This window comes from Vidua macroura, chromosome 13 (assembly GCF_024509145.1).
Source record: "Vidua macroura isolate BioBank_ID:100142 chromosome 13, ASM2450914v1, whole genome shotgun sequence".
NCBI lineage: Eukaryota > Metazoa > Chordata > Aves > Passeriformes > Viduidae > Vidua > Vidua macroura.
Window position 1 is genome coordinate 20,742,236 of NC_071583.1, and position 14,131 is coordinate 20,756,366.

Sequence of the window (14,131 nt, forward strand, 5' to 3'; positions counted from 1 at the left end):
CCTGCTGAGGCTTGAGCTGCCCTCTCTGCTGCTTGGCAGTGTGGGCACAGCCCGGAAAAGATCGGCACAGCCAAGAGGAATTATCCTGAGCAGGCTCAGGGCACTTGGGTACTGAGCAGTCCTGCTGGGGTCCCTCTGTGGGAGACACATCCCGAAACCTGGGATAGACTGCACAGGGTGACCATGGTGGGGAAAGGGCAGAGGGCGAGAGCAAGGCTCCAGTGTGTCCTGAGAGGGACTGGCTATGGGCCCGTGGGCTGGGGGAGGTGTCCTAGCAGAAGGAGGGCAGGAGGGACAGAGGGAGGGAGGGAGGGAGGGAGGGAGGGAGGGAGGGAGGGAGGGAGGGAGGGAGGGAGGGAGGGAGGGAGGGAGGGACAGTTGTGGCACTGCCTGCTGCAGTCTTCCCCTGGCCTTTAGGGAGGATTTCCTCTGCATGAGAGTGAGAGACTCCCATTGGGCCGTGGGCTGCTCCAGCTGCCCCTCCAGGGATGTTGCACAGGGCAGGGAAAGAGTGTGGAGAGTGACCAGGAGCCAGCCCAGAGTTCCCCAGGCCCCTGTGCAGCTTTGGCCATGTCCATTGACATCTGGCTGCCACGGCCTTACCCAACTGCCTTGCAGTGCCCATTTCTCAGAGGCAGAAGGAGATGCCAGCACACCCTGAAAAATGTTCTCATCTGTGCTCCGTTCTAGATGAGGTTGATGGGAAGGCTCCTCCATTAGCTTGGCTGAATGAAGTTCTGAAGCCCTTGGAGCCTCCTGCAGGTATGTTCCCACTGTCCCACCAAGAAATAATTGCTGACAGCCTGCCAGGACAGGTGACAGAAGCTTCTCTGGCTGTTCAATTACAGCTGTGTCTGCAGGGAGGAATTTTCCTGCCCCTTTGCTGATTGCTCCACGCAAGCCCGGCTCCCTTCGCAGGGGTGAGTAGTGTGTCCTAGCTGACCCCACAGGCTGTGCGCTGGTTTTGTGGCATCCAGTCCTGAGAAATGGAACTACTTTCTGTTAAGGTCGTCTGAGAGGGAAGAACAAACCTAGAGGAGAGAAGGAATCGCTTGAGTCAAACAACATCCTGAAACAAATAGTGGAGAAACTGCACAAAGAGCATGGTGAGAGCATTTCCCTCAGCCTTCCCCTGGGACTCCGCAGCCGGGAGCGTTCCCTGCGCATCTGGACACATCGTGCCTGGCACAGCGGGAAGGGATCTATGGCAGCCTGGCTGCCCCGCTGCTGCTTTCACGGCCTGCAGGGCTGTTTCCCAGCCTGGCCTGGCTGCAGCTTCTCCCCAGCCGCTGCAGGAAGGCATTTGGCAGCAGCTGACAGGGAGCCCAAACTGCACCGTGGGCCGTGCACACCCTGAGATCCCCTGCAATTTCCCAGTCTTTGGGTAGATCAGGTTTAGGGGCTGTTTGGAGAAGGGACCAGCATCCGACTGTCCCAAAATCCTGAGTTTTTTTCGATCCTTACCCATGCCTTTCACAAGTATCGCCTCCTGAAGCTGTCACTTTCCCCATTCCCAAAAGGGAATGTTTCCATCTGATCCAGCTGTCTCTTTTCCATTCTCCAGAGATGGAAGGAGAGGCTGTGCAGAAGGAAGCATTTCCCAGAGGAAGCAGTGATTCTGTGCCAGCCTCTGCTGCAGGAAGGGAGGCGATGCCAGGCACAGTCACTGGAGGTAATTGCTGTGCCTCTGGGCCTGAGCCCTGCTGAGGCTTGAGCTGCCCTCTCTGCTGCTTGGCAGTGTGGGCACAGCCCGGAAAAGATCGGCACAGCCAAGAGGAATTATCCTGAGCAGGCTCAGGGCACTTGGGTACTGAGCAGTCCTGCTGGGGTCCCTCTGTGGGAGACACATCCCGAAACCTGGGATAGACTGCACAGGGTGACCATGGTGGGGAAAGGGCAGAGGGCGAGAGCAAGGCTCCAGTGTGTCCTGAGAGGGACTGGCTATGGGCCCTCGGGCTGGGGGAGGTGTCCTAGCAGAAGGAGGGCAGGAGGGACAGAGGGAGGGAGGGAGGGAGGGAGGGAGGGAGGGAGGGAGGGAGGGAGGGAGGGAGGGAGGGAGGGAGGGAGGGAGGGAGGGAGGGAGGGAGGGAGGGACAGTTGTGGCACTGCCTGCTGCAGTCTTCCCCTGGCCTTTAGGGAGGATTTCCTCTGCATGGGAGTGAGAGACTCCCATTGGGCCGTGGGCTGCTCCAGCTGCCCCTCCAGGGATGTTGCACAGGGCAGGGAAAGAGTGTGGAGAGTGACCAGGAGCCAGCCCAGAGTTCCCCAGGCCCCTGTGCAGCTTTGGCCATGTCCATTGACATCTGGCTGCCACGGCCTTACCCAACTGCCTTGCAGTGCCCATTTCTCAGAGGCAGAAGGGGATGCCAGCACACCCTGAAATATGTTCTCATCTGTGCTCCGTTCTAGATGAGATTGATGAGAAGGCTTCTCCATTAGCATGGCTGAATGAAGTTCTGACGCCCTTGGAGCCTCCTGCAGGTATGTTCCCACTGTCCCACTAAGGAATAATTGCTGACAGCCTGCCAGGACAGGTGACAGAAGCTTCTCTGGCTGTTCAATTACAGCTGTGTCTGCAGGGAGGAATTTTCCTGCCCCTTTGCTGATTGCCTCACGCAAGCCCGGCTCCCTTCGCAGGGGTGAGTAGTGTGTCCCAGCTGACCCCACAGGCTGTGCACTGGTTTTGTGGCATCCAGTCCTGGGAAATGGAACTACTTTCTGTTAAGGTCCTCTGAGAGGGAAGAACAAACCTAGAGGAGAGAAGGAATCGCTTGAGTCAAACAACATCCTGAAACAAATAGTGGAGAAACTGCACAAAGAGCATGGTGAGAGCATTTCCCTCAGCCTTCCCCTGGGACTCAGCAGCCGGGGGCTTTCCCTGCACATCTGAACACGCTGTGCGCGGAACAGTGGGAAGGAACCCATGGCAGCCTTGCAGCCCCACTGTTGCTTTCACACCTTGCAGGGCTGTTTCCCAGTCCCCAGCCTCTGCATTTGGCACCAGCTGACAAGGTGGCCAAACTGCATCATGGGCCATGCACATTCTTGGATCCCCTGCAATTTCCCAGTGTCGGAGCAGATCAGGAGGCGCAGCTGATTGCAAGGGTGTGCTACTGACAAGGGAGTGCTCTGGCCCAGTGACAAGAGCTTGGGACGTTTCCTGATCAATATCAATGTCTTTGACAAGCCTTGCCTCCTGAAGATGCACCATCCCCAATGGGGAACAGCCCCCCTGATCCAGCTGTGCCTCTTCCTTTCTCCAGAGATGGAAGGAGAGGCTGTGCTAAAGGCTGAGTTTCCCGGAGGAACCAGTAGCTCATTGGCAGCCTCTGCTGCAGGAAGGGAGGCGATGCCAGGCACAGTCACTGGAGGTAACTGCTGTGTCTCTGGGCCTGAGCCCTGCTGAGGCTTGAGCTGCCCTCTCTGCTGCTTGGCAGTGCAGGCACAGCCCAGACAAGAGCGGCACAGCCCAGGGGAATTATCCTGAGCAGGCTCAGGGCACTCGGGTACTGAGCAGTCCTGTTGGGGTCCCTCCGTGGGAGACATGTCCCGAAACCTGGGAGAGACTGCACAGGGTGACCATGGTGGGGAAAGGGCAGAGGGCAGGAGCAAGGCTCCAGTGTGTCCTGTGAGGACCTGGCTATGTCCCCTGGGGCTCTGGGAAGTGTCCCAGCAGAAGGAGAGCAGGAGGGACAGAGGGAGGGAGAGACAGTTGTGGCACTGCCTGCTGCAGTCTACCCTTGGGCTTTAGGGAGGATTTCCTCTGTGGGAGGAAGAAAGCCCCCAGCGCCCTGGGCTGCTCCAGCTGCCCCTCCAGGGATGTTGCACGGGCAGGGAAAGAGTGTGGAGAGTGACCAGGAGCCAGCCCAGAGCTCCCCAGGCCCCTGTGCAGCTTTGGTCATATCCATTTGCATCTGGATCCCACAGCCTTACCCAACCCCCTTGCAGTACTCAGTTCCCTGAGGCAGAGGGGGACTCCAGCATACCATAGAAATGGTTCTGGTCTGTGCTCCCTTCTAGACTGGGATCGCAAATTGGATTATTTGGAAGCCCTGCTGGAAAATGGCTTGAAGATCTTGGAGGATGTTGGAGGCAAGTTTTCAGTGTGCCTTTCCTGAGAGAATAACCTGAGTCAATGTGACAAGAGCTCACTCATGAGCCATTTCCCTTAACATCATCTTAAGTTTGAAGGAAACTGGAAGCTTTGCCCTGCTCCCTTCTGGAGCCCAGAGCGATCCCACAGGATCGCTGTCAGTGGGAGGAAGGAGCATTTGGCTGTCCATCTTCCTCCCATGTGCAATGCCAGTGTGTCCTTCCGTGTGCTCTGTGCAGCCACGGAGGAGAGCAGAGAGGGAAGGGGCGGGGCCCAGGGCTGTGCCCCGGGGCTGAGCCTTGGGTGCAGCCTGAGGATCTCCTACAGCGCCACGGGAGCTGTTCTGTCCTGCCTTTCTTTGCAGCTGAACCTGTTGCTGAAGGTGGTGCAGCTTCCCAACCCATACCCAGTACTGACCCTCTGGGAGATGCTGAGGGTAGGTCAAGGCCTTTCCCCCTGGGAGAGCTGCCAGCTCAGAGCCCAAAGCTCGGCCAGGGGGGCATCGCTGCAGGTGCCAGGACAGAACCACGCACGTGTGTGCCCTCGCCCTGCGCCATCCCCTCAGCGCTCCTGCAGCTCAGTGCTGCTCGTGCAGATCTGCAGAGATGACAGAAGCTCCTGTGGCTGTTCAGTTACAGGTTTGTCTGCAGGGAGGACTTCTCCAGCTCCTGGGCTGGATGCTGCGCACCAACAGACCTCCCGTCGCAGGGGTGAGTAGTGTGCCCCTGCTGACCCCACAGGCTGTGCACTGGTTTTGTGGGATCCATTCCTGGGAAATGGAACAACTTTCCCTCTTTCTCTTAAGGTCCTCCAAAAGGAAAGACCCAAGATACTGCAGCCACAAAGTCTCATGAGTCAAACGAATTCCTGAGACAAACACAGAAGGAAGCACAGGGAGGACAAGGTGGGTACATTCCCCTCAGCCTCCTCTGGGACTCAGCAGCCGGGGGATTTCCCTGCACATCTGGACACGCCGTGCCCAGTACAGCGGGAGGAGATCCATGGCAGCCTGGCTGCCCCGCTGCTGCTTTCACGGCCTGCAGGGCTGTTTCCCAGCCTGGCCTGGCTGCAGCTTCTCCCCAGCCACTGCAGGAAGGCATTTGACAGCAGCTGACAGGGAGCCCAAACTGCACCACGAGTTATGCACACCCTGAGATCCCCTGCAATTTCCCAGTCTCTGAGCAGATGAGGAGATGCAGCTGTTTGCACAAGGGAGTTCTCTGACCCCCACAGCCTGGGCATTCTCCTGATCTTTACCTGTGACTTTGACAAGCATTGCCTCCGGAAGATGCCACCTCTCCAATGGGGAATGTTTCCATCTGATCCAGCTGTGCCTCTTCCTTTTTCAAGTGACGGACCAAACATCTCTGCAAAAGGAGGTACATTCCGGAGGAAGCAGTGGCTCAGTGGCAAGCTCTGCTGCAGGAAGGAAGGCAATGCCAGGCACGGGCACAGGCACAGGAGGTAATTGCTGTGCCAGACTCAGCAGGGCTCAGCCCTCGGCGGGGCTGTGTGGCAGCAGCTCTTCCCCCAGGCCCTGCCCTTGCACGGGCCGGCAGCAGCCAAAGCTGGAGGCGCCTCGGCTTCCAGGCCTCTGGAGCTCGTTCACAGCCCCGGGGAATCGGGACTCGCGCACCAACGCCCTTCCCGCTGCAGCTGCTCCCGGAGCTGGCCCTGAGTGCCCAGAGGCCCAAGGCACGGGAGCAGCCCCGAGAGGGAGCCCTGCTGCGAGCCCAGGGCCAGAGCCAGCCCTGGCTCCTGACTGGGCAGGGGCTGCACTGGCTCCTGACAGGGCCTGACTCTGTCCCCTGGGGCTGGGGGAGCCGTCCCAGGGCAGGGAGGGCCAGGGCTGGCAGGGGCTGCTCAGGGATGGGTTTGGCCCGTGTCCGTCAAAGCAGCGACTGCCCAAGCAGCTGCGCTGGCCCCGGGCTCTCCTCCCGGCCTGCTGGGCTTTGTTGGGTGGCACAGCCTGTGCCAAGAGTCAGCAAGGTGCCTGCAGGCCCCAGCTCTGGGGGAAACAGAGAGCGTCCTGGCCGTATGCACCGTGCTGCCAGCTCAGCAGTGCAGCACAGCGCGGGCTCACACTCCCCGTTGCTCCCACAGATGCAGCCAGCACCACAGCACCTCTTCCAGATTCCCAGAAGGGCATCGGAAGGGGTTTCTGTCATGGAACAGGCTACTGGCTAGGGTTAATGGCAGGCATGCTTCTTTTGGAGCTTGTCTTCATGTTGTGCTGCTTTAGAATCTGGTATTCCTGGAAGAGAAAACGGTGAGTGTTTTGTGGCTTTTCCCCTCAAACAGCTTATTTTGAAAGTCTCTTATAGACAGGAAAGGTTCCCAGAGAGGCTGCAGTGGAGTTGTGGCCAGTCTGTGGTTGTCCAAAGAACTCTGCTGAGGGTTCTGCTGCTGCTCAGTGCTTCCATTGGCCTCTTAATTGCTGGGCCTTGTCCTGGGGGGCCCGCTGGGGCTGCAGCCACTGCTGGCTCCCACTGAGGCTGCCTGGCCAAGAGCAGCCCCAGGGGCACAGGGCAGAGGTGAGGCAAGGTGGGGAGGAGAAAGAGCAGGGACGAGATTGCCCTTGCAAGGCAGTCGCACTCTGGGGCCCGCTCCTGGCCAGGGAGCCTGCCCAGAGCCGTGCCCTGCTCGCCGGGGCCTTGGGGGGCAGCTGTCCAGCTGGGCCAAGGTGTGCCAGCAGCTCCAGCCGGGCTGGGGAGCCTTGCCAGCTCTGGGCCCTGCTGTGTAGGAGGGTCCCAGTGTGCCACTGGCAGCTGGTGGCCTCAGGCTCTCCTCTCTTTCCACAGTCGCAGCTCTGGACAGGAGATGAAAGGCGGGGGCTTCCCCTCACACCCAGACTGCTTGTGGAGCACCTCCAGCAGTAATAAGGGCCTGGTCAGCCCTTTCTGGAGTTCTGAGAAGAGGACACCAGTAGATCTGTCTACGAGGAAATCTCCAAAGACCCTGTAGATCCCACTGCCACTTCCTCTCCCCATGGGTATCCCCAAGCTGCCTTCACCCGTTTTTGATCTCCCTCTGTCCCGTCCCAGCCCATTCCCCAGTTCTTCTAAAGACCCTGGTACCAGCCCAGCACCCTCCAGCCCCAACTGAGACCAACATGGTCCCTCCTCTGCCCCTAAGCTCCCTGGCCCTGCCCCCTAAACGCTATTGAAGGTAACCCCCCGCCCCTGCCAGGGTAGGTGATGGCCCCCACTTCGGTTGCAATAAAGAGATGGAGCTGTCACCCCCGTGTCCGGGTGGTACCACCAGCAAAGCCCAGCCAGCACCAGCACTGGCTGAGCTCCATGCCCAGGAGCAGCCGTGGATGCCCACGGTGAGGGCAGGCAGGAGCCAGGCAGGGGCTGCTGTGAGCAGCGGCGGGGCCCCGAGGGGCTGGGGGAGCCCATGCTGAGCGTCCCTGGGCTGAGGGCACATTTCCTTCTGTGGGATCATCTGGGCCTGGAGCTCCTCCAGTGGCATGCCCAGGAAAAGAGGGAAGCCATCAAGAACATCTCCAGGGACACAGCCTGACCTGCAATGCCAGCAGGCAAAACAAAGCTCCTCCCTAATTAACACACACTTGATAGGACCTAATTGATGGGCCATCAGCAATCCAGGGTGCTGCACAGGGTCTGCTCCTCTGGGTGAGGGCCAGAAGGGAAGGGAAGGGCTGTGTGGCCTCGGGGCCTGATGGGGCTGATGAACAGCCCCAGAGGCACAACAAGCCAGCTGCAATCACACTTGATTTCCAGGTCAAAACACTTGGCCTAGCTGGCCTGGGCTTCCCCATAAGGCACGTGGGGGCTTTGGAGTCCCCCAAAGGGTGCACGAGGGACTAGGGTCCCTTGTGAGACACACAGGGATATTTTAGGTTCTCTCTGAGGCATGGAGGACTCTGGGGGTCCACTGTAAGTCATGCAAGGGATTTGGAATCCTGTGTGAGGCACGCAGGGGGCTTGGGATGTCTCCCACGGTGTGCAGGGTGCTGGGGGTCTCTGCTGAGGCCCGTGACGGGGTTTTGGGGTCTCATTTCAGATGTGGAGAGGGCTGCGGACTCTCATAAGCGTGCCGGTGCTTTGCGTCCCTCCTGCTGCAGGCAGTGGGGCTGGAGTCTCTTTTGAGGCACGCAGGGGCCGGAGCCCTCCCGGCTTCCCTGCTTGGCCCTCCCGGGCCCTGCCTCCAGCGGAGCCGGGCACAGGCAGCCCCGCAGGCAGAGCGGCGGGACCGGGCACCGCTCAGCGCCCGAGGGTACGGAACCGATGCCACAGGAGCCTGGGGAGCCCTGAGCAGGGCCCTGGCGCTGCCCGCCCGGCTCTCCTGGGCCTGTGGCCATCCCGGGCACCAAGGGCTCGCTCTGTGTCGCGCTCTTCCCGCCCAGCGGGGCTCCGGCTGAGCGCCCGGCTCCTGCCACTGCCTTGGGAACGCTGAGGGGCATTCGGGGACGGAACTGAACTTGCCACGGAGAGAATTCATAGGAGACTTGTTTAGGCCTCTTGCAGACTTGTTTAGGCCCTCTTTAAGTTGACAAACAACTTAAAATCCCAGGCTGAATCGTGTGCTTTAACGTGTGGGTGTAATAAAAAGGTCTTTGTTCATCAAAACGAACATTGAAAGAAGATAAGAATTTAAACTGAATAGAGAATTTCAGACTGTGAGAAGAGAAAGAGGAGAAAAAAGGCAGGGGGGGGCTTGATAAACAACAAGTATTCTGCTTAAGAATTGTGCAAATGCAGCTAGCACAGAAGACTGTGTAACTAACTATATACAAGCTAACTTTTAGGCCAAGGACAACCGGCAAAGAAGATAAGGAGCCTTCATCCCCATGACCACCAAGGGCAGAGAGAAAAAGGACCCCCTAGCAACCAATTGCACCGGCGCAGAGTACATTGAGAGAAAATACGTCAACCGAAAAAAAGGGGGGACTATAAAAACAAAAAGGTCAAAGGGGGAAGGTGCGCCGTGGCAGAGTGGAAACTCCCCGGCCGCCCAGCGCTGTTTCTTGCTTAATACCGCTTGCTTAATAAATTCTTGTTAATTGATTTATCTATAATTAGCCTCCCCAGTTGAATTTGTCCATAACAAATTTGGTGCCGTGACTCGGATAAGGGCAACCGGGCAGGAATTCCTAATCAGGGAGGCGCCCCGCTGCCTTTTCAGCGGCCCTGGTGCAGGCTTTTCCTTCTCGGGCCCTTAGCGACGAACCTAAATTCGGTATTAAGCAAAAGGGATACTGGTAACCCCGTAATCTTTGTGCATGAAGCCCGGGCGAAGACGCAGGACAGCGTGAGTATAAAAGTGGGATCCGCTCGGTTGGGGTTGGGATCCCAGGACATAACGTACGAGACGTCCTTTTAGGACGAGGCAAGTGTGGACCTCTAAGTAGTGCGGTTTCCAGACCCCGAGAGGGGCTGGGCCACGAACAGGGGGCCGCGAGTGTGTGTGTGTGTGTGAAGGTGTCCTGGAAGATGGGACAGAGGAAAAGCAAGCCCTCTGATTCCATGGGGATGGGGACCCCGGTAAAGTTTCCCCAGATACCACCTGACAGTCCGTTAGGTTTAATAATAAAATCTTGGGATGAATACCCTTCAAGAAAAGGGAAGGATAGGGCAAAAATGATACATTATTGTATGGAAGTATGGGGAGGGAAACAAATCTGTGGTGATAATTTATTTTGGCCAGTGTTTGGAAGATTCGAGGACTGGATTTGCCAGGCATTAAACATTTATGTAAATTCTAAAGAACCTTTTGATATGGAAGAGAGCAAGTACGCTGCTCTCTGGATAGTGGGGGAAACAAGAGCAAAACTTTTTGCCTTAAGCACCCAGGGAGAAAAAAAAAAAAAGAAAAATAAAAAGCCTGAGGAGTTTCCAACTGCACCCCCTCTACCATACATACCTCCCCCTCCTCCACCTCCACCAGCACCACCAGTAGTCTACCCCAATTTAGATCAAGGGGGGGATTTTGAAAACCAGGAAGTAGAAATCCTGGAACCGGTCCCTGAGGAAAATCATCGTGTTACTCGTAGCCTAACAAGGGGGAAAAGCGAGAGGGAAAGGCAAGCTCTATATCCATTAAGGGAAGTAGCTTTGGGAATGATCCCTAATCCTAATGCTGGTCAGCAGGGACAACCAGCCCAAATTCCAGGAATAGGTTATGTGGAGGTACCTCTTAATTCAGGAGATGTGAGGGAGTTCAAGAAAGAAATGGGACATCTATTGGAAGACCCCCTCGGAGTTGCAGAGCGGGTGGATCAGTTTCTGGGGCCCAACGTGTATAAGTGGGACGAAATGCAGTCAATACTGGGGATTTTATTCACATCTGAGGAGCGAGGGATGATCAGGACAGCCGGTATGAGAATTTGGGATAGAGACCATCAGGCAGGACCCCAAGCAGATACTAAATGGCCTTTACAGCGTCCTAATTGGGATAAGCAGGATCCCCTGCATAGGACACATATGGCAGACTTAAGAACAATTCTTATCCAGAGAATCAGAGAATCAGTCCCTAAGGGGCAGAATGTGAATAAAGCTTTTTGTGAGAGTCAAAAGAAAGATGAGGACCCCACGGAATGGTTAGGACAGCTCCAGAGATCTTTTCAGCTGTACTCCGGAGTAAATCCTGACACTCCGGAAGGACAGATGTTGTTAAAGACCCAGTTCGTGGCCAGAGCCTGGCCTGATATTAGGAGAAAATTGGAAAAGATTGAGGATTGGCATGGTAGAGGCCTGGATGAATTGTTGCGGGAAGCTCAGAAAGTGTATGTACGGAGAGAGGAGGAAGGACATAGGAAACAAGCAAGAGTGATGATGGCTGTGGTACGTGAAGGGCAGAGGGGAACGCTTAGTCAGTTCCAGGGAAGTAAGCCGAAGGGCCAGAAGGTAGAAGAAGGGAGAAGAGAAAAGGAGAGTGGACAAGGAAGCTGCTTTTATTGTGGTAAGAGAGGGCATTTTCGGCGGGAATGCAGAAAAAGGTTGGCAGATGAAAAGCAATTCAAGGAAGATTGAGGGGGTCAGGGGCTCTATTTGCTGGGGACCCAGGAAAAAACAGAGCCCCTGGTAAAACTAAAAATTGGTCCCCAGCAGCAAGAATATGAGTTTCTTGTGGACTCAGGAGCTGAGAGATCAACGGTTCAAACCCTTCCCTCAGGGTGTAAATTATCAAGAGAAACAATACAGGTAGTCGGGGCAAAAGGGGAAGCCTTTAAAGTGCCTGTAATCAAAGCCATGATTTTTGAAACCAGCTCCAAAATAGGTATAGGGTCACTGTTGTTAGTTCCAGAGGCTGACTATAACTTACTGGAACGAGATTTGATGATTGAATTAGGAATTGGAATCAACATAAATGACAAGAAGCTAAATATTAAATTATGTCCTCTTCGGGTAGAGGACGAACAGAAAATTAACCCTGAAGTGTGGTATACCCCAGAAAAAGCAGGCCGATTGGACATAAAACCTTTTGAGATAATATTAAGAAATCCTGAAGTCCCAGTTAGAGTTAAGCAGTACCCAATTCCAAATGAAGGAAGGAAAGGGGTCAAACCTGAAATTGAAAGATTAAAAGCACAAGGGTTATTAGAACCCTGCATGTCCCCTTTTAATACTCCCATCCTTCCTGTTAAAAAAAACCCGATGGGAAATACCGTTTGGTACATGATTTACGAGAAATTAACAAAAGGACTGTAGAAAGATTCCCTGTAGTAACTAACCCTCATACTTTATTAAGTCAGTTAGGCCCCGAAAATCAGTGGTATAGTGTCATAGATTTAAAGGATGCATTTTGGGCATGTCCCCTTAAAGAAAGTTGTAGGGACTATTTTGCCTTTGAATGGGAAGACCCAGACACCCACAGGAAACAACAACTCTGTTGGACGGTACTTCCACAAGGGTTTACAGAGTCCCCTAATTTATTTGGCCAGGCACTGGAGCAGCTGCTTACAGATTTTCAGTTGAGAGAAGGGGCTGTCCTGATTCAGTATGTAGATGACTTGTTAGTAGCTGGGAAAGAAGAGGAAATTGTCAGGGAAGAGAGTATAAGATTACTCAATTTTCTAAGCCTGAAAGGACTCAAAGTGTCAAAATCCAAATTACAATTTGTGGAAAAAGAGGTGAAGTATCTCGGACATAGACTGAGTCAAGGAACGAAGAAACTAGACCCAGAAAGGGTTAAGGGAATCTTAGCTATGCCAGGGCCAAGGACAAAGCGGGAGGTTAGACAGCTGTTAGGATTGTTTGGGTACTGTAGACAATGGATAGAGGGATTTAGCAGGAAAGTAAAATTCCTATATGAGAAACTAACAAAAGAAGGCTTGCTTAAGTGGACTCGGGAAGATAGGAAAAACTACAGGACCTCAAGGCAGAATTAGTAAATGCACCGGTTCTCAGTCTTCCTGATTTAAAAAGGCCCTTTTATAATATAAAACCAGGTGATAAGGTGTTAATAAAAAACCTGGAAAGAAACCTTACTAATCCCAAACTGGGAAGGCCCCTATGTTGTTTTACTTACTACAGAAACTGCAGTCAGAACCGCCGAGAAGGGATGGACACATGCGAGCCGAATAAAGGGACCGATTACTGCTGCTGCTGCCGAAGACCCCTGGAGAATAACCAGCCAACCCGGAGATCTTAAGGTCACATTTAAACGGACTTAATGGACTCAGTAAAAATTGTACAAACCAGCTGGTATAGTGAGATATTGGACTATTGATATCCTATAACTGATGATTTTAGAGTCTATTGTACAAATAAGGATTGTGATTGTTACCCTTTTGTATGCTATATTTGTAAAATCTGCCAGGAACGGTGGTGGGTCCATAGTTATAGAGGCACCCCTCCTAGGGGTATTTGTAAAGGGTGTTAGCAATTAGAAAGCGAACTGACAAAGTCAGTCCTAGAGATTAGAGAAGAGAACGGGAGCCTACCAAGGGAATCCCAAGAGTGGTGGGAGGTGTTTACTAAGGGGGCTAGGCCTGAAAATTGTTGTTACCACTCTAATGAATCAATTCTCCTAATTGTTCAAATTATAAAAGGGAATTGCCAGAAGACTTTACCTGGAATTCAGTGTAATTCACCGCAAGTGAAGGATAAGAATTGGGAATCATTCAAAAAGAGGCAGCAAAAACAGAGTAAGGGTCCTCCTGAAGAATATCCTTGCTGCCGAGAAGATGGTACACCTCGCGGCTCGAAGCAACCGGGTCGGCGAGCGAGGCAGAGGGATAAGAAGCAGTGGAGGAAAAAGCCCTCAAACTGGGACAATTCAAAGGTATTTCAAGAACTGCTTCAAGGATACTGATCTCCCAAGGGTAAAGGTGAGCCTGGCAATAACATGTCAAACCAAACAGTGGGAAGGGGGAAATAATGATAATCAAGTTCTGGGGAAGTTTGGACTCCACCCTTGCTGGCAAATTCTGTACATATTAGTTATATGTTGTACCTGGCCTGTACAAGGGGACTATGCACACCAGCCATTTAACTGGACTCTGACCAAAATAGACCAAGGGAAAGATGTTAAGCAAAATGCCACCACTGTAGCTCCTACTTTTTTAGTTACTAATGAGGACTTGGTGAACTCTGTGTGGGGATGGAGTAAACCTGACTTCCACGCTATCTATTGGTGTCCTAGTTCCAATCCTGGGAGGGGATATTGTAATTACCCTGGGGAATATCTGTGTGGATATTGGGGCTGTGAAACCATAGCAACTGCCTGGGCTGTTACCCATCCAGATAAATTTTTACAGGTCTCATGGTATCCTAAAGGATGCAAAGTTCCATGGTATGGCACTCAAGGAGAAATTCTGTATATGGGGAATTGCAGGTCCTGTGATATTGTTGTTACTAGGTTTGACTTTTGGACCTTGCATTTTTAATAAAATCATAGACATTGTAAAAGGAAGACTAGAGGCAGCTCATCTAATGCTTATTAGGGAGAGGTATGAAGCATTGCCCAGGGACTCAGAAGTAGATGAAACCCTGGTCTTAAGCCACCAAGAGTTAAAGCGTTTTAATGAACAAATTGGTAAAGAGAAAGAGGAGGGATTGTAATAAAAAG

At 53.7% G+C, this 14,131-nt stretch overlaps 3 long non-coding RNA genes across 3 annotated transcripts; all 3 read left to right on the forward strand.

The window, feature by feature from the left end:
* Positions 1-4,734: 4,734 nt before the first annotated feature.
* LOC128813744 (uncharacterized) lies at positions 4,735-6,219 on the forward strand. Its single transcript, XR_008439156.1, has 4 exons — positions 4,735-4,803; positions 4,899-4,997; positions 5,444-5,557; positions 6,197-6,219. It is a non-coding gene; the product is annotated as an uncharacterized LOC128813744 (long non-coding RNA).
* Positions 6,220-6,229: 10 nt separating this feature from the next.
* LOC128813747 (uncharacterized) lies at positions 6,230-7,331 on the forward strand. Its single transcript, XR_008439160.1, has 2 exons — positions 6,230-6,362; positions 6,895-7,331. It is a non-coding gene; the product is annotated as an uncharacterized LOC128813747 (long non-coding RNA).
* A 2,001-nt stretch (positions 7,332-9,332) lies between these two features.
* LOC128813750 (uncharacterized) lies at positions 9,333-12,761 on the forward strand. The gene is made up of 2 exons (XR_008439163.1): positions 9,333-9,370; positions 12,595-12,761. It is a non-coding gene; the product is annotated as an uncharacterized LOC128813750 (long non-coding RNA).
* Positions 12,762-14,131: the final 1,370 nt, after the last annotated feature.